General features: G+C 47.1%; 1 long non-coding RNA gene and 2 pseudogenes across 3 annotated transcripts; 2 read left to right on the top strand and 1 right to left on the bottom strand.

Annotated features, from left to right (window-relative positions):
* Positions 1 to 1,479: 1,479 nt before the first annotated feature.
* On the top strand, positions 1,480 to 23,398 carry LOC149120730 (uncharacterized). 3 transcript variants are annotated; one of them, XR_016224493.1, is made up of 4 exons: positions 1,480 to 2,405; positions 2,620 to 2,704; positions 3,389 to 3,463; positions 23,180 to 23,398. It is a non-coding gene; the product is annotated as an uncharacterized LOC149120730 (long non-coding RNA). The 3 variants fall into 3 exon arrangements; XR_016224492.1 differs by lacking the exon at positions 23,180 to 23,398 and adding an exon at positions 5,454 to 5,604 and having other exon boundaries at positions 2,620 to 2,747; XR_016224491.1 differs by having other exon boundaries at positions 1,482 to 2,405; positions 2,620 to 2,747.
* ORYCUNV1R-PS1623 (vomeronasal 1 receptor oryCunV1R-ps1623 pseudogene) lies at positions 8,491 to 9,090 on the top strand (annotated as a pseudogene).
* Positions 12,270 to 13,177, bottom strand: ORYCUNV1R-PS1544 (vomeronasal 1 receptor oryCunV1R-ps1544 pseudogene; annotated as a pseudogene).
* Positions 23,399 to 24,203: the final 805 nt, after the last annotated feature.

Here is a 24,203-nt window from a genome sequence, read left to right as displayed (position 1 = left end):
CCTGCAACTTTGCCCAACTCATCTATTAGTGTAATAGTTTTTTGGGCTGATGCTGTGGCATAGCTGGTAAAGCCACTGCCTACAATACCAGCATCCCATATGTATGCTGGCTCGAGTCCTGGCTGTTCCACTTCTGATCCAGCTCTCTGCTATGGCCTGGAAATGCAGTAGAAGATGATACATGTCCTTAGGCTCCTGCAACTGCATGGGAGACCTGGAAGAAGCTCCTGGCTTCTGATCCTTGCAGCTCTGGCCATTGTGGCCAACTAGGGGAGTGAACCAGCAGATGGAGGACCTCTCTCTCTCTGCTTCTCCTTTGCTATGTAACTTGGACTTTCAAATAAACAGATAAATCTTTTTTTTTTTTTTTTGGACAGGCAGAGTGGACAGTGAGAGAGAGAGACAGAGAGAAAGGTCTTCCTTTGCCGTTGGTTCACCCTCCAATGGCCGCCGCGGTTGGCGCGCTGCGGCCGGCGCACCACGCTGATCCGATGGCAGGAGCCAGGAGCCAGGTGCTTTTCCTGGTCTCCCATGGGGTGCAGGGCCCAAGCACCTGGGCCATCCTCCACTGCACTCCCTGGCCACAGCAGAGGGCTGGCCTGGAAGAGGGGCAACCGGGACAGAATCCGGCGCCCCGACTGGGACTAGAACCCGGTGTGCCGGCGCCGCTAGGCGGAGGATTAGCCTAGTGAGCCGCGGCGCCGGCAGATAAATCTTTTTTAAAAATAGTTTTTGGTGAATAATCTCATCTGAAAACTGTGACAGTTTGACTTCTTCCTTCCCTGTTGAAATGCCATTTCTTTCTCTTGATAATTGCTAGAACTGCCAGAAGTGTTGAATATAAGTGGTAAATGTGGGCATCCTTGTCTTCTTACAGATCTTAGAAAACTTAGTTTTTCCTCATTCAGTATGATGTTAGCGGTTGCCTTATTAGATAAGGCCTTCTTTATGTTGAAGTATATTCCTTCTATACTTATTTGTTCAGGCTTATCAGGAAGCAGTGGTACATTTTATCAGATGTCTTTTCTGCACCTATTGAGATGTTCCTATAATTTTTGTCCTTCCTGGTGACTGTTGACGTCATGTTCACGTTCATGGATGTTGAACCGACCTTACATGGCTGAAGAGAATCCCAGTTCACCATAGTGAACAATCTTCTCATGGTTCTGTTGGAGGTGACTTCCTAGAACTTTCTTGAGGCGTTTTGCACTATGCACATGAAGAAGAGAGATGGCCTATAGCCTTCTACCTTTGTTGTGCTTCTGTCTGGTTTTAGTATCAAGGTAATTCTGGACTCATAGAGTGAATTTGGAACAACACCATCCTCTGCCATTTTTTGAAATAATTAAAGAATTAGTGTTAATTTTTCTTGCAGTGTTTGGTAGAAGTTATCTGGTCTGATGATAGACTTTTTTTACTGATTCAGTCATGCCCCTCGTTAGTCTAGATATTTTCTTAAAGATTTATTTGAAAAAGTTACACAGAGAAAGAGATGCAAAGGCACGGGGTGAGGGGTGGAGGAGAGCGAGGCAGGGAGACGGTCTTACATCCACTGGTTCACCCCCCAGTTGGCCGCAATGGCCAGAGCTGCACCAATCCAAAGCCAGGAGCCAGAAGCTTCTTCCAGGTCTCTCACGCGGATGCAGGCGCCCAAGCACTTGGCCTATCTTCTACTGCTTTCCCAGGGCATAGCAGACAGCTGGATCAGAAGTGGAGCAGCTGGGACTGAACCGGTGCCCATATGGGATGCTGGCACTGCAGGTGGCGGCCTAACCCGCTGGGCCACTGCACCGGCCCCAGTATTTGATTTCTGATTCAATATTGGTAAGTTCTATGTGACTAAGAATTGGCCCATCTCTCCTAGGTTATCAAACTTGTTCCCCCGTAATCGTTGACAATCATCTATAGCAATCCTTCTCTGAAGACCACGAGAGGGAGAGAGAGAGGGCCTTCCGCCCCTGGGTCACGCCCCCGACAGCTCCCTGACTGGAGTCTATGGGGCATCGTCTTCAGCACGGTCCGGTTTCCGAGCGGGGACAAACCAGGGCTCGCGGCATTCGCAGCTCCCCCGGCTCTGAAGTACTTTCACCCCGAGCCTATGGGAAATCAGCCCGATCAGAAACCAGTAAGACGCCTACGGAGCAGAGAACTCAGCAGGCGGCGTCCACCATGCCACGCAGACGAACGTTTCCCAGAGGCCCCCGGGGCTCTGTTAGGGCTGCGCGGAGTTGCATGCTGGGAAAAAGCGCGCGGACTGGGGCGTTGTGGACTCCCTTTCCCAGAGACCTATGGGGAGTGTGCAGCGTGGCATGCCGGGAGGGTGATTCCTTCTCCCTGGTCCCACCTGGGCGCAATCCGGAGTTCCCCGCTGCCGGGCTCCGGTCCTGTCCTCTCGGGGAAATAGGGTTGGCTGGGTCCCAAGGGGAAGTGTTTACTCCCCCAGAAGGAAGCCAGCTCGGGGTGCTGCTGGCACGACCATGAGGGAGGGAGCGGGAGACCCGAACCAAACGTGGGCCTGGGGCCCTGCTGTGTCCTGGTGGCTGGGGGTGAGGGTGTGGTGTGGTGTGGTGTGTGTGTGTGTGTGTGTGTGTGTTGTGCTGCCATTCCCTGCTTTCCCAGGCGCACTAGCAGGGAGCTGGGTTGGAAGTGGAGCAGTCTGACTCCAACCGGTACCTGTAAGGGATGCCGGCGTCTTGGCGGACAGGTGTGTGTGATTGAATGTGGTCTGGACTCCGTGGCAGACACAGGTGTGTGTGAGCCGAATAGGGTCATGGGGGCAGGGCTGTGTGAGCATCAGCGGGAGTAACCCAGCTGGCCTCTGTGAGGGTACCTGCTCTAGGCCATCTGCAGGGGTGGCGTGCTGTGAAGCGGGCTACACCTCTGACACGCGGCCAGAGATGGGTGGTAACACTCTGGGAGTCACTGCAGACGGGGCCTGTGTCTGAGCTGTGCCTGGGAGAGGTATTGTTTGGGTGCCGGGCCTATAAAGTGAGCACAGCCGTGAGTGTCACCTGTGTGTCCACATCTCTGCCTTCACCTCCCCTCTGTGTGGTTCCTGCTGGGAGCACTGGGCCCAGGAACCTAGCATGAAATGACAGGAAGCGTGCAGAACAGCCAGAAAAAGCCAATTTTAGAGCCCAAAGTACTTGCCACGCAGGCCACTTGAATGAAGGGAAGGAGTGGCCTGGGGAGTAGGGTTTCCTGTGTGGGGGTAGCGATGATCAGTTTGGTAGGTGGGGGAAGACCTACAGGTTTGTATTTCAGGGGTCTTTCCCATCCAGTGCCCCCTTCACTGGGTTCAGCTATGGCCTGGGGCAGGTGATCCTCGGAGGGTGTTTTCTGTAGCCTGTATCCAGAAAGCATTAGCGTCTCATTCTCTTTCCCCCAGAGCAGCTGTCCTACACCTAAGGAAGTGTCCTGAAGAGGACCAGAAATTGTAACACATCTTCACATCAAGGCTCAGGTACGTCCCCGTCATGCTCATTCAGTTACTGTGTTTGTGCCACTTAGAACTGCCAGCTTTCCCTGACCGCCAACATCCTTCCTGATAGCCACTCAGCCCACTAAACCTCCCAGAGTGGTGCCACGACACGGCGGCATCACTCGGTGGCCTCCGCACAGCAACCCTCTCCAGCCAGTGTTTGCCTGACCTATGTTCAGAACATTCCTGTGTACTCTGCTTTTCTAAAAGTCTTACTGTGTAGAAAAATACCTCCTGGAGGAACATGCTGGACTGTGGGGTGGTAAGGAGAGCGTTCATTTTTAGGTGCAATTAAGCACCAAGTGTGTTTGATCTTTTCCATGGACCTGATTTTCACAGCCTTGTAGGAATGAAAATGATGGGTTTTGGTTTTCGTTTTTTGTTTGTTTGTTTTTGTAATTTTGACAGAGTTAGACAATGAGAGAGAGACAAAGAGAAAGGTCTTCCTTCTGTTGGTTCAGCCCCCAAATGCCCACCACGGCCAGAGCTATGCTAGCCTGAAGCCAGGAGCCAGGTATATTCCTCCGGATCTCCCATGCACTTGGGCCATCCTCCACTGCCTTCCTGGGCCAAAGCAGAGAGCTGGACCAGAAGAGGAGCAACTGGAACTAGAACCCGGTGTCCATATGGGATGCCGGCACCTCAGGCAGAGGATTAACCAAGTGAGCCACGGTGCCAGCCCCAGTTCATTTTGTTTTGTTTTGTTTTGTTTTCTTCAAATGTCAAAGGTATCAGTTTTATGGGGCTTTTTAAGAGTGGGAACTTTAAAAGTCCAGGATTTTCCTCCCCATAATCAATATACTGAAATTTGTTCTTTTATCTAGATTTTCTTGAATGTTACTGCCTCACATTTTCTCAGTGAATTTATGTGAACTGTGAGAAGCAATAGGGTTTGATATCAAGTATTACTTCTTATTTTTTTTTTTTTTTGACAGGCAGAGTGGACAGTGAGAGAGAAAGACAGAGAGAAAGGTCTTCCTTTGCCGTTGTTTCACCCTCCAATGGCTGCCACGGCCGGTGCACTGCGCTGATCCAATGGCAGGAGCCAGGTACTTATCCTGGTCTCCCATGGGGTGCAGGGCCCAAGTACTTGCTCCATCCTCCACTACACTCCCTGGCCACAGCAGAGAGCTGGCCTGGAAGAGGGGCAACCAGGACAGAATCCGGCACCCCGACCGGGACTAGAACTTGGTGTGCCAGCGCTGCAAGGCAGAGGATGAGCCTAGTGAGCCGCGGCACCTGCCAATATTACTTCTTGATCTTGAACAAGAATAGGCAGTTTTTCCTTTGATGGATCAGGTGGTAAATGTTTCAAGCTTTGCACACCACCCAGGGTTACACATCCTTTTTTTTCTTTTTGTTCTTAATACTTTCTATAACATTTTCAGAAAAGTTACAATATGGAGAATGCCCAGATATTAGTTTGAGACACGTGTGACAATTAGAGAACCAGTGTTAATGAAATCCACTCCTCGTGCTGTTTCCCTTAGTTTTTACCCAGTTTTCATGCGGCGCCCCAGGGTCCTCTCCAGGATACATTAGTTTGCTGACAAGTCTCTTTAGATTCCTCTTGGCTTGGCAGTTCTTCAGGCTCTCCTTGTTTTCAGTGATCTTGTGACAGTTGGAGAGGTGAAATATTTTGTTGGATGACCCTCTGTAGAAATGTGTCTGATATTTTTCTCGGGACCAGATTGGGTCTGTAAGGTTTGGGTGACCACAATCTGAGGTGAATTACCAAGTTTATCACAGGATACCAAGGATACGTACCGTCATGGAGTATGACATTTGAGATTGACTTGGATCAGCTCACTGAAGTAATATTTCTCAGTCGTCTGCACTCTAAAATTGCACCTGTTTCTGCCTTTCCATGTGGTATTGTTGGGTTGGAAGTAACTGCCCCAGCTCACACTTAAGAGTTGGGAACTTCCTTCTCTCCTCCTCCTTTCTTGTGCATTTTTGTTTTTTGGTGCAGTGGGGAAGAAGCCTCTGGGACATCCATGTCCCATATCAGACTGCCTGGGCTGGAGTCCTGGCTCTGCTCCTGGTTCCAGATTCCTAATGATTCTCACCTTGGGAAGCTCAGGTGATGCCTCAGGTAGGAGGGTCCCTGCTACCCACATGGGAGACCCAGATGGAGTTCCTGACTTCAGCCTGTCCTAGCCCTAGCATTTGGGGAATGAGTATTTCTCTCTGCCTTTCAAATAAGTAAATAAATATTTTTTTGTTTAAGAAACTCTTGGGGGAAGGGCACTGTGGCAGAGTGGGTAAAGCCACCGCCTGTGGCACCAGCATCCCATATGGGCACCAGTTCAAGTTCAGGCTGCTCCATTTCCAATCCAGCTCCCTGTTAATGTGCTGATGTGCCTGGGAAAGCAGCAGAAGATGGCCCAAGTCCTTGGGCCCCTGCACCCATGTGGGAGACCCAGAGGAATCTCCTGGCTTTAGACAGGCCCAGCTCCAGCCATCATGGCCATTTGTGGACTGAACCAGCTGATGGAAGATCTCTCTTTCTGTCTCTCACTCTCTCTGAATCTAAAAGCCATTTGCCTCCCCCACGCATAAATACAACACAATGAAATACACCTGACTTGGCATTCCTAATCACAACCCTGCTTCCAGTGTCCAAACAGCCCAGTTCCCTACCTTACGTGTGGATTTGGCTCTCAGTGGAATGTGAAATGTCTTGCCTTTTTCCTCAGTTCTTCTCCATAGGAACACCTCTCTTAAGTTTCAGGTAAGAAGAAGGAGGGCTACTCTGCTGAGTACTGAAGGGAGTAACGGGGGCATCTGGGTCACCTGCCCCAGATGTAATCTGGAAGCCCAGCTTGTAGACCATGCAGTTTGATTTGAGGGGCCTCCCTTTATGAGCTCAGAGATGGGTGTGCCCTGCTCCCATTGGCAGAAAAGGTTCCTCCACCTTCCACTCGCTAGAGCCTCACTGGCTTTGCATAAGAAATGTTCACGGAGTTGTGGCTGTGTTCGGTACTTACAAGGAAATTAGATTTAAGAAATGCACTCCAGAACAACTGTGCAAGTGCCTGTTTCATTCCACGTTCCCATTGTTGGCATGAGAGCAGCAGCTCTTCCTTGACACTGGAACAGCTGGATTTCACTCAAAATAAAGGTGTAGGTCACCCTTGCCCGTGAGTAGAGTTGACCCATGTGTTAGTCAGCCTTGCCTACAATTACAGCCAGCACACATGCAAGTCAGTTTTGCCTACACTTACAGCTGATCACACATGTTAAGGCAGCCCTACCTAGATTGTAACTAATCGTATGGTTTTTTTAATCAATGTGAAACCAGCCATGAACAAAAAATTATTTATTGTAAATATAGTTTTCCAGTACTGATTTGTGTTCTTTAAATCTTTAATTGGGAAGTTGTAAACATCCACCTACATACAGAATTTCTCTTTTTTAGATCCATTTATTTATTTGAAAGAGTTACACAGAGAGAGAAGGAGGGGCGTGGGGAGGAAGGGATCTTCCATCTGCTGGTTAACTCCCAATTGGCCACAATGGCCAGAGCTGTGCCGATCTGAAGCCAGGAACTAGGAGCCTCCTCTGGGTCTCCCACAGAAATACAGAGGCCCAAGGACCTGGGCCATCCTCCACTGCCCTCCCAGGCCACAGCAGAGAGCTGGATTGGAAGTGCAGCAGCTGGATGCTGGTGTTGCATGGGAGGTTTCCTACTATGCTACAGAGCCAGCCCCTCTGTGAACTTTTTAAGGAGTGTTCATGTGCATGGATTTCAAAGTGTTTTTACCAAAATAAATGTATCTTTTAATTCAATTGCCCATGAACATTTTAGAGTACACCTGTATGTATTCCATGAAATTTACTGCATTGAAGAAATTGAATAGGGAGTTTTGGGCTGTTGTTAAAATACATATAATATATCTGTGAAATAGACTCACCGTGTAGAGCTATTTCAGGTTCATTGATCAGCAGTTCAAGAGATTTCCCATACAGCCTTGCATAAGCATAGCCTTCTCCATGATCAAATTCTCATTTCAGAGAATCCGAAGTCAGGAGCTAAGTGCCTCTCCTGGTCTCCCATGTGGGTGCAGGGCCAAGTACTTGGGCCATCCTCCGCTGCACTCCTTTCATTGACTCCAGCCAGATGTGGGGCAGGCTTCTGGGGTCTGCACGGCTCTCAGTGCACCTCCACTTGTGAAAATCTCTCATCTTCCAGTCCTCATTGATTTTGGCCTATTTGCTGATCTGCAGACATAAATAGGGACTTGTTAACAACCAATAGCATCAAATAACGTATGCCCCGATCCAAAATAAGATAACAAGTTATGAAAACAAAAACAAATGTGGGAGGATACTTCAGAGAAGTTAGAGGGAAGTGGAATTAAAAGGTAAGTTTATTTTAGTCCAAAACATTTTTTTAAAATTCATGCATATGAAGGGTTCTTCAAAAAGATCATGGAGATGCATGTTATGGAAAACACGATGCATGGATTTTGAAATCTCTGCACTATAATAAGCTTATCTTTTAATTAAAATTTTCCAAGGACTTTTTTAAAGTTCCCTCGTATATCTAGGCTCTTTGGGGACCAACACTAACCAGCTTTTCACCCGTGTGGGGCTTTCATGTCTTCAGTGCCAGTCCAGGCAGTTTCAAATCCTCACCTGTTCAAGTCCCCCAGCCTGTTTATGAATTCACACAAAACACTGACCTTCTCCTTCTCTGAGTTCCCTGCTTCTTTATAATGTAAGTAATAGCAGGGAGAGTCTCACATGTTTGTGGAAAGCAGAGACGGTGCCAGTGTGTGCTCTTCACTGCAGTGATTCATACACTGTAAGTCTTGTCTGCATGTTACACACTAAACTCTTGGAAATCATTTTTTTTTCTTACTTAAGGAAAATAAACTTCATGCATCTCATATATACAAATTTAGGAACATAGTGATTGTTCCCACACTTCCTCCCTCCAGACAATACTCCTACCCAGCTTTAAGGTGGAAATTTCTCCCCAGCGATGCTGAGTGCAACCTTCTTTCTATGTACAAAGAGTGTCCAGGGCCGTGTCCATCGAAAGCACCTGCTTCTTGAGTATCTTCCAGGCCATCACCATCAGCCCCAGGAACTCTAGGTGGGCAGGGCTTAAAGTCAAAGCTCCCAGGTACATAGGCCTCTCCTCCATGCTGTGCTGGATCCTGAACATGTTAATAAACACCATTTCCCCCATCTACGTGACAAGTAAGTGGATCAACACAAGCATCACAAAGAGAAAAGACTATGGGTACTGTAACGCTGTCTTCCAAGACACCTTCACAGGCTCGCTGTTCTTGGCACTACTATTGTTGCCTGATGCTGTGTCCTTGGAGCTCATGCTCCTGGCCAGCAGCTACATGGTGTTCATCCTGCACAGACACAAGCAGCAGGTGCAGCACATTCATGGGACGCATGCTTCCCCCAGGACTTCCCCTGAATCCAGAGCTACTCGGAGCATCCTTGCTCTGGTGAGCACATTTGTATTTTTTTACACGGTCTCCTCCACTTTCCAAGTGTATTTGGCTCTTCTTTGTAAGCCCAGTCGGTTGACAGTGAACATCTCTGCATTATTTGCTGGCTGTTTCCCAACTCTTAGCCCCTATCTTCCAGGTCTTAGCTTGTGAATTGAGCTGCAATAAACATTAGGCTGCAGACCGCTTTTTTGTTTGCCAATTTAAATTCCTTTGGGTAAATTCCAAGGAGTGGGATGGCTGGGTCGAATGGTAGGGTTATCTTCAGGTTTCTGAGGAATCTCCAGACTGACTTCCATAGTGGCTTGACCAGTTTGCATTCCCACCAACAGTGGGTTAGTGTCCCTTTTTCCCCACATCCTCGCCAGCATCTGTTGTTGGTAGATTTCTGAATGTGAGCCATTCTAACCTGGGTGAGGTGAAACCTCATTGTGGTTTTGATTTGCATTTCCCTGATTGCTAATGACCTTGAACACTTTTTGATGTGCCTGTTGGCCATCTGGAGAGTGAACCAGCAGATGGAAAACCTCTCTCTCTCTCTGCCTCTGCCTCTGCCTCTCTGTAACTCTGCCTTTCAAATAAATAAATACTTAAAAAGAAGAAGAAGAAGAAGTAGTGCGGCTAGGATTCAAACCGGTGCCCATATGGGATGCCAGCACTGCGGCTGGCAGCTTTACCAGCTACACCACAGTGCTGGCCCCTGGGCACTGCCTTCTAAAGGATCCACCACCACCAAATAGTGCCACCCAGGGACCAAGCCTCTAACACATGGACCCTCGCTCAAACTGAAATCCAAACCAGAGCACCCCTTTCCCTGCTTTTTTTTCTCTGCTCTGTCACTCTCTTGCATGCTTTCACCTCTCCAAACACTCCAGCTTTCCCCACATGCACCTCCACCTAAAGTGACAACACTCACTCCCCTGTGTCACACGCTGTGAAGAACACCCTGGGGGCCGTGGCAGTGTAGGAAGGACTACTGATGACGGAGATGACCTCCATTTTCAGGGAGCTAGAGGACTGTGATTAGCACTGGTGTTTTTTTAAGATTTATTTATTTATTTGAATGGCAGAGTTACAGAGAGGAAGAGGAAGAGGCAGAGTCAGAGAGAGAGAGAGAGAGAGAGGCCTTCCATCTGCTGGTTCACTCTCCAATGGGCCTCAATGGCCAGAGCTGGGCCAATCTGAAGCCAGGAGCCTCTTCCAGGGCTCCCACGTGGGTGCAGGGTCCCAAGGACTTGGGCCATCTCTACTGCTTTCCCAGGCCACAGCAGAGAGCTGGAGCATAAGCGGAGCAGCCGGTACTTGAACCCATGCCCACATGGGATGCCGGCACTGCAGGCGGTGTATTTACCTGCTATGCCACTGTGCTGGCCCCAGCACTGTTTTTTCACACGGGAGCAGCTCATTTGGTGGCACTCATTCATGGTGGGTGAGTGGGATTTGGGAGCCAGAGTGTGACTACATGACTGTCTGTCATTGTATTTTTCTTTTTCTTTTTTTTTTTTTTGACAGGCAGAGTTAGAGAGAGAGAGAGAAAGGTCATCCTTCTGTTGTTTCTCCACCCCCCCCCCAATGGCAGCTAGAGCCGGCACGCTTGCAAACCAGAAGGCAGGAGCCAGGTGATTCCTCCTGGTATCCCATGGGGGTGCAGCACCCAAGGACCTGGGCCATCCTCCACTGCCTTCCCTGGCCACAGCAGAGAGCTGGACTGGAAGAGGAGCAACTGGGACAGAATCCAGTGCCCCAACTGGGGCTAGAACCCAAGGCACCAGTGCCACAGGCAGAGGAATAGCCTAGTGAGCGCGGCGCTGGCCCATTGTATGTTTCAATATGAATGTGTACTTGGTGTGGGCGTCAGTGTAAGCGTGTGAATGAAAATGTGTGAGTATGTGGGTGGCTGGGTGTGGTGAGAGGGGGGTGAATGTGATTGTACATTTGAGTGTGTGAGTGTCTGTGCCTGTGTGTCCTTCCCCTATAACTTTGCGGATGTAGGCTGTCTGTGTGTGTACACCGGATGAGTTACTCACGTTTACAGCTCAAGCCCCTGGGCTGCGTTACAGCTCAAGCTTCATGGCTTGGTTCTAAATGCAGCAGGTTAACACCCTGGCCTGAAGCACCAGCATCCCATATGGGCACCGGTTCAAGTCCTGGCTGCTCCACTTCTGATCCAGCTCTCTACTATACCCTGGGAAAGCAGTAGAAGATGGCCCAGGTCCTTGGGCCCCTGAACCAGTGTGGGAGACCTGGAGGAGGCTCCTGGCTCCTGGCTTCAGATCTGTACAGATCCGACAATTGTGGCCAATTGGGGAGTGAACCAGTGGATGGAAGACCTTTCTCTCAATCTCTGCCTCTCCTCTCTTTGTGTAACTCTGCCTTTCAAATAAGCAAATATATCTTTAAAAACTGTTAATCACAAAATTAATAAAGGTTTATTCCAGAAAGTTCAGCAAAAACTTAAGTGTGAGAACTGTGAAAATGATTTAATTCTGAACTGAGTGAGTTGAGCAGGAGCCTGTGATATATAAAGCATGGTGGGATCTGCTTATGAGCCTTCACATACCAGCACTTATGAGAGGTTCATTTACAACCCTCTGTCTGTCATCTGCAGACCTGTTCCTTCCAAAATTGCATTCACTTCATCCTGGTCATGGAGCGCATTTAGTGTTTGCCTCCCACCCACACCAGGCCGACCCATCTTCCTGTGTCCCACTTTGTGTTACGCTTTTGCCCCCTGACCTTCATTATTCCAGTGTTTAGCCAAAACTATTGATGATCTGCTGATCATGTCCCATAAGTAGTATCATATAGTATGTAGTAGTATCAAATAAATGCTATCTCCTAGGACATAAAACACAACATCCACAACCTAGCCTTCAAAGCCACAACAATTAAAACCTATTTTCCTTCCTGTCTTCTAGCTTCATTCCAGGCCTCTCCCATTCTAACCCAGAGCTATCCCCACTCACTACAAAGTGCTTATTGAAGCATCTCACATGCTACCATGCTTAAAGGATTTAACCCTACAATTAAATGACCAATGAAATCTAGGAAACAAAAGCACATACTCAAAGAAATTTCCAGTATCTGCACTGTTTCAGAGCAAAGCATTTTATTGTTGGACAACAAACCCACATAATGTGACCACTACTAAAATAGAGTTGTATGAATATGAATACCCACAAGGTATTACAACAATTTCAGGTCCTGTTGCTATCATTCACTGAAGAAGCCGGATCTCTGTCTCTTCACAGCTTTCTCTGCCCTGAGACCAGCTCACAGTCATGTTTCAGAGCCTTTGATGCACAGGTGCATCACCTCTTGACCCCAACAAAAATCAGACCTTTTATATTCTCCTGAATTGAGAGAATTGTCTCTTTCTTACAGTACACACTGCGTTTGTGACTCAGGAGAATAAAGGGACTGGCAGTTGGAAGGCAAGCATTAACTAAGGCCGAGGTGTTCAACAGCCACCAGAAGTCTCATCCAAAACATGAAAATAAATAAAGATGATGGAATAAAAGGAACCCAAGCATACAAACGTGCTCACTAGGATTCTTTGGGGAGCTGTGATCTCGGGCAGCATCTTGGCAAGATGTTGCTCTTATGAATGTGTTGGACCCTCTTCCTGTGCCAGTGCAGAATGAAAACCGTGGAGCCACTGGCCCAGAGCATAAGCAGAAACCACAAGACATCATGGCAGGTCGACAACATTCCAACTGCTGTGTCTGTCTTGGTCACCTGGGGCAGCAGAACAGTATCCAAAATCTATACTTTTTGTCATATTGTCATTTCTCAATTTGTCACTCATAAGTTTAGGAATCTCTGATATTTATCAGTGTGTGCAAGACCCAGCACAGGACACTGGAAAGGCTAATGACCTTTGGAGCTTTGGCTTTGATTCTGTCCATCTGGAGTTCATGGGGCTGATGGTGATGGCCTGGAAGACACTCAAGAGGCAGGTGGTGCTGATGGAGGCGCCCCTGGCCACTCTGTGCTCGTAGACACAGCCTGCATCAAAGATCACTGAGGCAATGCTTCAGCCCGAGAGTTGCCGTGGTCTCTGGGATTCCTCTGGAGAGAATGACCAGGAGTTGGCCACAGCTAGGTGCCTGAGAATCAAACCTGTGCACAGTGGCTTACATCCTGTGAAGGAACTGAAACGATGGCCACCCAGAAATGAGGAATCCCATAGGATTCCCAGGAAAATCTGGAAGAGAAGATGTTCCAACTATTGACTCTATGTTGTCCTCTCTTTTTTCCCAGGGGTCTGACTATAACATTCAAAGCAGAGGGTTCTGCATGGAGACGTGGGCTGGGAGCTACTTCTTATGAAAATAATCCAGAATTCATGGCTAAACCATTCTCTTCACAGAGAATTTCTTTCTTCAGAATATTTCCAAACTTGGCTGTATTGCTTTACAGAGGATTTACAAGGCATAGCTCAGAGTGACTAATGCTTACCTAGTCTCTCTAGTTTAACAGTCATAAGACCACACAGGGGGCAGTGCTATGGCATGTTAGGCAGGTTAAGCCACTGCCTGCAGTGCCAGCATCCCATATGGGTGCACATCCAAGTCCCGGCTGCCCCACTTCCAATCCAGCTCCAAGCTTACCCACCTGGGAAAGCACTGGAAGATGGCCAAAGAGCAAGGGCCCCTGCAACTCATGCAGGAGACCTGGAAGAAGCTCTAGGCTCCTGCATCAGCCTGGCCCAGTATGGGTGTTGGAGCCATCTGGGGAGTAAACCAGTGGATGGAAGGTGAGTCTCTATCCCTCTCTCTCAGTCTCTCTCTCTCTTTCTCTCTCTCTCTCTCTTCTCCCTCTCTCTGTGTAACTCTTCCAAATAAGTCTTTCAAAAAAGACCATTATTATGACCTAGTTATATTTTCCTCTCAAGATAAAGTTCATTTAGCTAAATGGAGTCATATGAGTCATCTAAATATTGGTGGAGTCAATCATTGAATTTGGTAGCCTGGTCATGGTAACATTGGTACTTTGTACTGTGGATACAATCACAGAGAATGATCGTCTTAATTAAGTAATCCAAGGACCTGAGCCATCTTCTACTTCTTTCCCAGGCCACAGCAGAGAGATGGATCAGAAGTGGAGCAGCCAGGTCTTAACCAGCTCCCATATGTGATGCCAGTGCTTTAGACCAGGGCGTTAACCCACTGCATCACAGCACCGGTCCCCTAAAATAGAATTCTGAGATGTGTTATTTTGTGAATTGAATGCATTTAAATGGAGGAAACACAAGAATGAGCTTGAACATGACAGAATTTAAAACTAGGCAGAGCATCAAAGGACGCATTTGAACCTGAAGGACACTGAAGTCCTAAATGCCCTGCTGACTGAAATCCTCAAGCAGAAATACAACTTTTCCTGAAAGTCTTCTTCCTAGCTTCAGAAAGCAAGATTGTCCTACCTGGATCAACAGACATTGATTTTCAGGACAGGTATAATTACACTACCATCCCCATAAAAATTTTATCAACCTGGAGTGAGAGAAACATGATTTTTTCAGCAATTGCCACTCAGCCACGTTGGTAAACAGAGATGAATGATCCCATTAGCACCGCCCAACTCCTCACATGTACAGCAGTCTTACTGAAATAACTTGAGGAATCATGTACATTTCTCTATGATTTCTATACTGCAGGCTGCAATTATAATTGCGATTTCTGAATTAGACTCCTCACAAAAACTAGGCTTTATTACTTTTTGTAGCTTTTATTTAATGGATGCAAATTTCATAGGTACAACTTTAGGACTACATTGGTTCTTCCCCCACACCCACCCTCCCAGCCCTACTCCCATCCTGCCTCCTCCTCCAGTTCCAAGAGTTGGGATGAACATTTGGCACAGCTGCTAAGGCACCACTTGGAACTGAAGTGCTTAGGTTCAAGTCCCAGCTCCCTGTAATGGGCATCCTGGAGATGCTCACGTTCTTGGGGCCTTGCTCCCTACAGGGGAGATCCTGATTGTGTCTTCAGGCTGGCCCAGCACCAGCTATTGTGTACGTCTGAAGAGTGAGTCAGTGGTGTGTATCTCCCTCACCCTATTTTCTACCTATTTATCTACATCTGCATCTCTATTTCATCTCGATCTCTGCCTTTCAAATCAATAAACTTTTTAAAAATGGTCATCCTTAGAAGGGTTGCTGGAAACACACTGGGAGCAGTTAGAGATTGGTGTAGGATCTCAGATCCCCAGTCGCTCTCCACAAGCTCAGCCCAAGTCTAAGAATTACTTTTTCTTCCTCTGTGGCTTTTGCACCTCCTATGAAACCCTTTTGCCAAACAGACCACTTATCCATACGCAGCCCCTGGTGTGCCTCCTTCCTTTACAAACTGTCTCCACATTGAAGGAGAAAATACTCAGCTGAATTCTCCAGGCTGCCAGGAAGTTGGGCTCAGGGGACAGACACGACCCCCTGCTTGTGTGCAGGGGAAGCAGCCAGACCACAAGATACCAGTTCATGACTCCATGACCTCAACTCCCCACAGAAATGCATTTATCCCCTCACTTGGACTTTCAGTGACAGTTGAGAAGATACAGAAAACAAAATAGCAAAGCTTTCTCCCAGTTCCCAATTCACAGAAACAATTACAAGTTTCTAATGAGCATCTGCAGAGAAATTTCCAGAGTTTGGAAGAATCTCTTCCATTTTCATAATACCTGGAGGCAGACTGACTCTCACAGGTGGAAGCAGGCAAGGGGGCGGTGATGAGGTAATCACAGGGTGAGAGATGAGGTAACCACAGGGAAACTAGTGGAGTGTTTGCAATGCTGGATTCTCAAAAATAATATACAATATTATGTGCAATGTGGTTTTTCAAATACGTATAGGTTGTGAAAGGCTGTACTGAGCTAATTAATATATACACTACTTAGCATACTTTTCTGGAAAGAACACTTAGAATTTATTCTCTTGGAGGTGCCCAAGAATATAGTACAATGTTATTGGCTCTGTACCACAGCCTTATTCTTTACTTCTGTGAATTCAAACTCCTACACTTCCCAAGCAAGAGTATATGGGATCATGGAGTATGTGTCCCTCTCCTGTGCCTTCCTCTTCTAACTTACTGGAGTGTCTTCAGATTCATCCATGTTGTTGAAAATGACATAGCATCAGTCTTTTTCAATCATCATCATTCGTTTTCCTTTGTGGGTGTACAGCATTTTCTTCATTCATGTATTTTCCATTGGTGAAACTTAGATTCCATATCTTGGCTGCAGTGATGATGGTGCAATGAATGTGGGAGTGCAGGCATCCTTGAACATGCTGATTGTCATTTCCTGGACATATATGCCCTGCTGTGAGATTGATGGGTCATGTGCTACCTCCACTGTTATTTTTTTGAGGAATTCCCATATTGTTTTCTACAGTGCTTGAACTAATTTGAATTCCCACCAACAATGTGCAAAGATTCCTTTTTTGGCACATCTTTTTTTTAAGATTTATTTATTTATTTCGAAGGCAGAGTTAGAGAGAGGCAGAGAGAGACAGAGAGATCTTCCATCTGCTGGTTCACTCCCCAATTGCCCATAATGGCCGGAGCTGTGCCAATCCAAAGGCTGGATCCAGGAGCTTCTTCCAGGTCTCCCACATGGTGCAGGGCCCAAGGACTTGGGCCATCTTCCACTGCTTTCCTAGGCTGCAGCAGAGAGCTGCATCAGAATGGAGCAGCCAGGTCTCAAACTGGCACTCATGTGGGATGCCGGCACTGCAGGCAGCAGCTTTACTCGCCAGCTCCTGTCATTCTTTTTCCACATTTTTTATCTTAGTCTTTAAAGCAGATAGATATTCTATTAGGTATGAGGGCTTCAGTTTCACTTGCTTGATGATTACTGATTTTGAACATTTTTCACATACCTTTTAGCCACTTGTTTCTCTTCTTTTTAGATGTCTATTCAGGGCCTATGCCCATTTTTTTTATTTTAGTTATTTTTCTGACAATGATCAATTTGATGAACACAAGTGAAGTGATGTGGTAGAATTATACATATTATTGTGATAAAAATAAATAGAAGTGGCTTTGTACTCAGTTTGATCAAACAAATGTCACTAATCCCCAACACTATTGACTCTATCTAGAAAAGTAGGTTCATTCCTCAAGACACCAATAAAAACCACGGAGACCCTATCACCTACATTACTTGGCTCTTATTTGGGAGGCAGTAAGAATTAACCAAAGGAAATACAAGGGTAGGGGGGGAATCAACTTGGTTTGCAAAGCAGATGCCATATACCCAGAAATCTCCAAAGGATGAACAGAAATTTGTACTTAAAAGACAAAACAATGATGGGATGTGACATGAGCATGTAGTACACAGGTCTTCACCTCAACACAAACTAGTGAGTTGTAAGATAGTCAAATAGGGGGGTCAGTGCCGTGGTGCAGTAGGTTATTCCTCCGTCTGCAGCACCGGCATTCCATATGGGCGGTGGTTCTAGTCACGGCTGCTCCTCTTCTGATCCAGCTCTCTGCTGTGGCCTGGGAAAACAGTGGAAGATGGCCCAAGTCCTTGGGCCCTGGCACCCATGTGGGAGGCCTGGAAGAAGCTCCTGCCTCCTTGCTTTGAGCTGCACAGTTCATGCTGTAGCGGCCATTTGGGGAGTGAACTAGTGGACGGAAGACCTTTTTCTGTCTCTCCATCTCACTGTCTATAACTCAACCTCTCAAATAAATAAATAAAATATTTTTAAAAAAGACTAAAAGGAAGCTGCAATTTACGAGGATAAAATAAAAGTGGAAATCCTGTATTAGGAATCCCATCAAGCATTCCTTACTGAGACAATGCAAACTTGAGAGAAAAGAAGTAACACATGATTTCCTAGGGTAGAGCGATAAAGCACACACACAAGCAAATGTTTTTCTAGGGATAGATATTGTGTTGTATGAGTATTGTTATGTAGGTGAAGGAGTGAATATAGTCAGGAAAGCATCAAAAACCCTTGAGGATAGACGGCCCTGTTAGATGCTGAATCATATTCCAAAGCATTTAGAGGGAAAACAGCAAAAGGCATTATGGTATCAGCATCCTCAGGATTGCATCTATCAGCTGCCTGAAAATGCTCTATTTAGAGTAATAAAAATTTTTATTTCTTAAAAAAAGAATGTGTAGGAGGATCTTAGAAGTTACAAACAAGCAGGGAGTCTTGGAGTCAGGAACAGAAAAAGAGCTGTGGCAGTGCTCATTTAAAACAAGTGCCATGCTCAGGAGAAACGCTCCAAGCCAGGAAGCTTAGGGCCTCCTAGTGGTAAAGTGTTGAAAGGACAGCAGCTACCGACCAGCCGAGGCACCTTTGAAAATCTGCTCTCTGTGAGCAGAGTTGAGCACCTCCTCATTTGATGACCAAGGACAGCCCTTGCCTATTTTCCTGCTGACCTGTGGTCATTTTACTTTGCATTGATTTACCTATTTAGTGGAACATTAAGCCTTCAGCTATAATGTAAATTTAGAATATGTGATCTCAAAAGTAATCAATAAAATGTTCAGTTAGAAAAAAATGTAAAAGGAAGGAAAGCAGCAGGCGTCTTTCATAAACAGCCCGGGTTCAGTGTGAGACCCTTGCGCTGAAGTGAGTGCCACAGTAGGGGGAGCCCCACGCAGTTTTCTTCTCTTGTGTGTTACACTGTGCAGTGGTCTGCTGAGTGTGTGCTCCCATTCCAGCTAAAAAGCCCTCTTATGTACCTGCACTACAAGGAGTTTATTGTAAAGACTACAAACGATCATCTGAGCCTTCAGCAAGCACAGAAAAATCCTCTTCCCCAGTCTTTTAGAAAAGTATACAATATGTTATCAGTACCTGTAGTCATTGTCAAATGAAATGGAACACCACAACTTCTGACTCCTATCTAAATGTGACTTAGAACCCACTAGATGGCAGCTGGTGCTATGGCCAGTTCATATCCCAGCTGCACCACTTCCAATCCAGCTCTCTGCTATGGACTGGGAAGGCAGTGGAAGGCCCCTGCACCCAAATGGGAGACCTGGAAGAAGCACCTGGCTGCTGGCTTCAATTCAGCCCAGCACGCCGGAATGGAGGCCATTTGTGCAGTGAATCAATGGAAGGAAAACCTTTCTCTCTGTCTCTCTCTCACTATCTAACTCTAGCTGTCAAAAAACAAAAAAAGAATTTATTTATTAATTTGAAAATCAGAGTTAAACAGAGAGAGAAGAGGCAGAGAGAGGTCTTCCATCCATTGGGTCACTCCCCAGTTGGCTGCAATGGCCAAAGCAAGGAGCCAGGAACTTGGTCCAGGTCTCCCACACAGGTGCAGAGGCCCAAGGACTTAGCCCATCTTCCTCTGCTTTCCCAGGCCATAACAGAGAGCTGATTGCAAGTGGAGCATCTGGTGTCAGGGTTTTTAACCACAACCCAGAACGACAACCAAGACCACACTGAGCAAAGAAAGAGTTTTATTAGGGTGAAGAACTGCCAGGAGCAGCCTCAGAGGGGGAGAAGCTCGGGGCTCATGTGTAAGGTAGGAGGGGACAGGTGGGAGATGAGTTGGAGTGGCTGAACAGAGATGAGGGATGCAGCCTAGAGCAGCTGGAGAGGATACCAGGTACCGTGAGACAGGGAGTCCCTGACATAGGGGGGTCTCCAGAGCTACCTGATTCAAAGCTTGGGCAGTGAGAGGGACCTGGAGGAACAGGGTGTCTCCCTGATTAGCAGCTGGGATACAGTGTGTGCACAGGAGGCTGTCCAGGTGTGGGCACCTCTGTGCTTTCATTTTCCTGTTACCAGGAAACAAGGGGGGAGGGGTCTTGGAGCAAGTGGATTCAGGACTCACAGCCAGGACTCGAATAGGGGCACATGTGGCATGCTGGCACTGCAGATGGCTACTTCACCGCTACACAGCAGCACAGGGTCCTGAAGCAGATTTTTAAGACAGCAATAAATTGTCTAGAGATCCCACCCATAACACACAGCTTTGCCTGCCACTTTCTATGGCTGAACACTACAGTTAAAATTATTTAAGTGTATACCTTTGGTTATGTATTTTATCCATGCAAAATTTAAATACCTTATCCAGGGGAGGGATAAAATTATATACTATTGAAAGAAAACCTGCAAGTCACATGAGGCTCTCTCACTGTATCCATGAAACACTAAGGAAATTGGCATGAGTGTTCACCTGGACAGGACTGCACAGCAACCAAGAAAATAAATACACAGGGGCAGGCACTGTGCCATAGCAGGTGGAACTGCCGCCTGCAGTGCCGGCATCCCATGTGAGCGCCGGTTCAAGTCCCAGCTGCTCCACTTCTTATCTGTCCAGACCCCCAAGCTATTCCTGGGAGGGCAGTGGAGGATGGCCCAAGTATTTGAGCCCCTGCACCTTTGTGGGAGACCCAGAGGAAGTTCCTGGCTCCTGGCTTCAGATCAGCAAGCTCCGGCCATTGTGGCCATTTGGGAAGTGAACCACCAGGTGGAGGACCTGTCTCACTCTCTCTCTTTTTCTCTCTCTCTATCTCTGCCTCTCTGTAACTCTGCTTTTCAAATTAATTAATTAACCTTTAAAAAGGAAAATAAATACACAACTAATGACAAAATAGAGCAATATGTTACAGGCAGACAAACATGAGTTTATTGACTATAGACACATGGCTGAGTTGTATTTTGATCTCACCTCCCATGTCTGAAAGTATGCAGCGCTTAAAACTATCATCAAAATCTTAACTTATAAGTGAAAATCCAAGGGCTGGCACTGTGGTGCAGTGGGTTAAAGCCCTGGCCTGAAGCACCGGCATCCCATATGGGCTCCAGCTCTAGTCCTGGCTGCTCCTCTTCCAATTCAGCTCTCTGCTATGGCCTGGGAAAGCAGTAGAAGATGGCCCAAGTCCTTGAGACCCTGCACCCGTGTGGGAGACCGAGAAGAAGCACCTAGCTCCTTGCTTTGATTAGTGCAGCTCACGCTGTTCAGCCTTCTGGGGAGTGAACCAGCGGAAGCAAGACCTCTGTCTGTCTGTCTGTCTGTCTCTCTCTCTCTCTCTCTGAATCTCTCTATAACTCTATCTTTCAAATAATAAAATAAATCTTAAAAAAAATCCAAATAACTTACTGATGTAAGAGAACCTACCCTGACAAAAACAACAACAACAAAACTCCCACAAATAGAGGATTTCAGAGAATGAGATAAGCATTAATTCAGAAAATCAGGCATAAGACTCCATGTACCACTACAGAACAATTCCTCTAGATGGCTCCAGTTCTTCGCTGTGACAGAGCACCTGTGAAGACCAGGCAGGGGAGTCACTGGCCTGAGAAAATGCATTCTCAATCAAAAGCAGCTCTGATGAGAAAAGTGTAATGAAACAGAATTCAGAGAATACAGAGAAACATCATTAGATGAGTTACAGTTTGTAAAGATTTATTTGTTTATTTGAAAGCTGGAGTTACAAAGGCAGAGAAAGGGAAGGAGGGAGGGATGGAGGGGAAGAGAGAGAGAGAGAGGGAGGGATGGAGGGAGGGAGGGAGAGAGAGAGAGAGAGAGAGAGAGAGAGAGACTTCCATCGCTGTTTCATTCTCTAAATGGCTGCAATGGCTGGAACTGAGTCAATGGGAAGCCAGGAGCAAGAGCGTCCTGCAGGTCTCCTACTCAGGTGCAGGGGCCCAAGGACTTCAGCCAGCTTCTGCTGCTTTCCCAGGCCATAGCAGAGAGCTGGATCTGAAGTGGAGCAGCCGGGACTTAAACCCACACACATATGGGATGTTGGCACTACAGGTGGCAGCTTTATTCCCTCCGCCACAGCACCAACCCCAATAAAGTAAATCTTTAAAAGACATTTTGCTTTTCTACACCAAGAGTCCCTCCATTTTTCTTCAAAACAGAGGCCTGAGACCCAGTCATGAAAAGCAGAGGCTTCCACAAAACACTGTGTAAGCAGATGGAATGCTAGGGGTTAGGAATTCGGGGAGGGAAGGCAGGGTCCTGTGGTGCTCCAGCATCACGTCCCTGTACAAAGCCCTCTGAGCAGGGTCCAGGCAGCCCAGTGCCTCCCACAGAAACCTGTGGTTCTGAACATAAATGTCCCTGAAATTCAAAGCATCATCATAGCAGACTAAACAGCCGTGTGGAGAGTTCTTGACTCTAGATGCAGTGGGAGAGGCAGGTGTGGGCACTGACGTAGCTGAGTGACTCAGTTGGATATTCATGGTTATGACATGGGGTTGATATAAAGTCCAAGAACCAGGGCAGATACTAGTGTTTACTGGACTGCAACATGTAGACCAAGGCAGCAGTAGATGGATCCGTGATGTTTGTGTAGCACACAGGGGAACACAAGGCTCCTCGCTTTCATGGATGGAAAGATCACACAGACTTATAAGGGTCCATCTCAGATTTTAGGAATTTAAAATCTAGTTGTATCAAAATGCAGATGCTGTTTACATGCAGATGCTGATGCAAGGAGATCAGGGTGGACACTGAGTCTCTGCACTTCTGACCAGCAAGCATAAAAGGGCTTCTTGTCCCACGCGTGACCCATTCCCTCCTCCCCCACCACAATTCTTCCCTTTAGCTGACACCCTTGGTGCCGAACCAGACCTTTCCAGACTCCTTGGAACGCAACTGGCAAACAGATAAGCTGCACGGGGCAGCTTGTGAAACAGATGAGAGGGAAGTTCCCAGAGGCTTCAAAGAGCCCCTGCTCTCCACCAGCTGCCTTCCACCTCTCCCCACCCCACCCAGGATTGGCAAATTCCCTCCGAAACCAGATAACAGCTCAGCTCTAGATGCACAGTCTCTTCCGATATTTGCTTCAATAGAGCAACTTGTCTCTGCTGAGGTCGGTCTCTGTGTCCTTTTTCCATCTCCTTTCTGAGGTTAGGAAAGGCCAGACCCCCGAACTATTCCAAACCCAACTGAACACACCTCTGAAGATGATGTCTCAGGTCCAGGGCCACACATTATAATATAAGAAAGTAGGACTGAGGGAGGTCCCAGACAAGATCAGCACACCTGAAAAGAATGCTTTATTGCTATGTAAGAGCCAGCGTTCAGAATAATATGACATCCACACATTTCACTGCTCAGTTTCCAATCATGAGAGAAAACGTGTACACACACACACTTGCTATCAAGAAATAGTATGTGCTTGTATGATGCTTGCATAATGGGAGAATAAGGCCAAATTGTTACATTTAGGTGTGCTCATTGAACCCTTTTTTATACTTAGTGTATTATTTGAAATATTTTAAAATCAGGGCCGGCGCTATGGCATCCTGGGTAAAGCCACCACCTGCAGTGGGCATCAGTTCCAGTCCGCATGGAAAACCGGGAAGAAGCCTCTGGCTCCTGTCTTTGGATCAGCCCAGTTTCCCGACACTGCTGCCATTTGAGGAGTGAACCAGAAGATGAAGACCTCTCTCTCTCTCTCTCTCTCTCGCTGTCTCTTGCTGTCTCTATCTGTCAATCTACCTCTCCAATAAATAAGTAAATCTTTAAAAATAATTAAAGAACCTGCTAGCCATCTTTTCCCCTGCCTCCTCCCTCCACTCTACCGAGTCTCTGCTACCCACCATTTTTACTTAACTCCTGTGAGAACAGCACTTTTAGATTTCAAGCAGTTTCTTGCTTTTTTTATTTTAAGAATTTATTTATTGGCCAGCGATGCAGATCATCACTAGGATAATCCTCCACCTGTGGCACCGGCACCACAGGTTCTATGCCCAGTTGCGGTGCTGGATTCTGCCCTGGTTGTTCCTCTTCCAGTCCAGCTTCTGCTGTGGCCCGGGAAGGCAGTGGAGGATGGCCCAAGTGCTTGGGCCCTGCACAGGCTTGGGAGACCAGGAGGAAGCACCTGGCTCCTGGCTTCGGATAAGCACAGCATGCTGGCCGTGGTGGCCATTTCTGGGGTGAATCAATGGAAGGAAGACCTTTCTCTCTGTCTCTCTCTCTCACTGTCTAACTCTGCCTGTCAAAAAAAAAATTTATTTATTTATTTGAAAGTCAGAGTTACACAGAGAGAAGAGGGGCAGAGAGAGGCCTTCCATCCATTGGGTCACTCCCCAGTTGGCTGCAATGGCCAAAGCAAGGAGCCAGGAACTTGGTCCAGGTCTCCCACACAGGTGCAGAGGCCCAAGGACTTAGGCCATCTTCCTCTGTTTTCCCAGGCCATGGCAGAGAGCTGGATTGCAAGTGGAGCAGCTGGCGTCAGGGTTTTGAACCACAACCAAGAATGAAAACCAAGACCACACTGAGCAAAGAAAGAGTTTTATTAGGGTGAAG

The sequence above is a fragment of the Oryctolagus cuniculus genome, chromosome 18 (genome assembly GCF_051225735.1).
Source record: "Oryctolagus cuniculus isolate XC-2025 breed Fujian yellow rabbit chromosome 18, ASM5122573v1, whole genome shotgun sequence".
NCBI classification, from domain to species: domain Eukaryota; kingdom Metazoa; phylum Chordata; class Mammalia; order Lagomorpha; family Leporidae; genus Oryctolagus; species Oryctolagus cuniculus.
The sequence above is the reverse complement of the archived record's forward strand: the minus strand, read 5'-3'. Positions and strand labels throughout refer to the sequence as shown.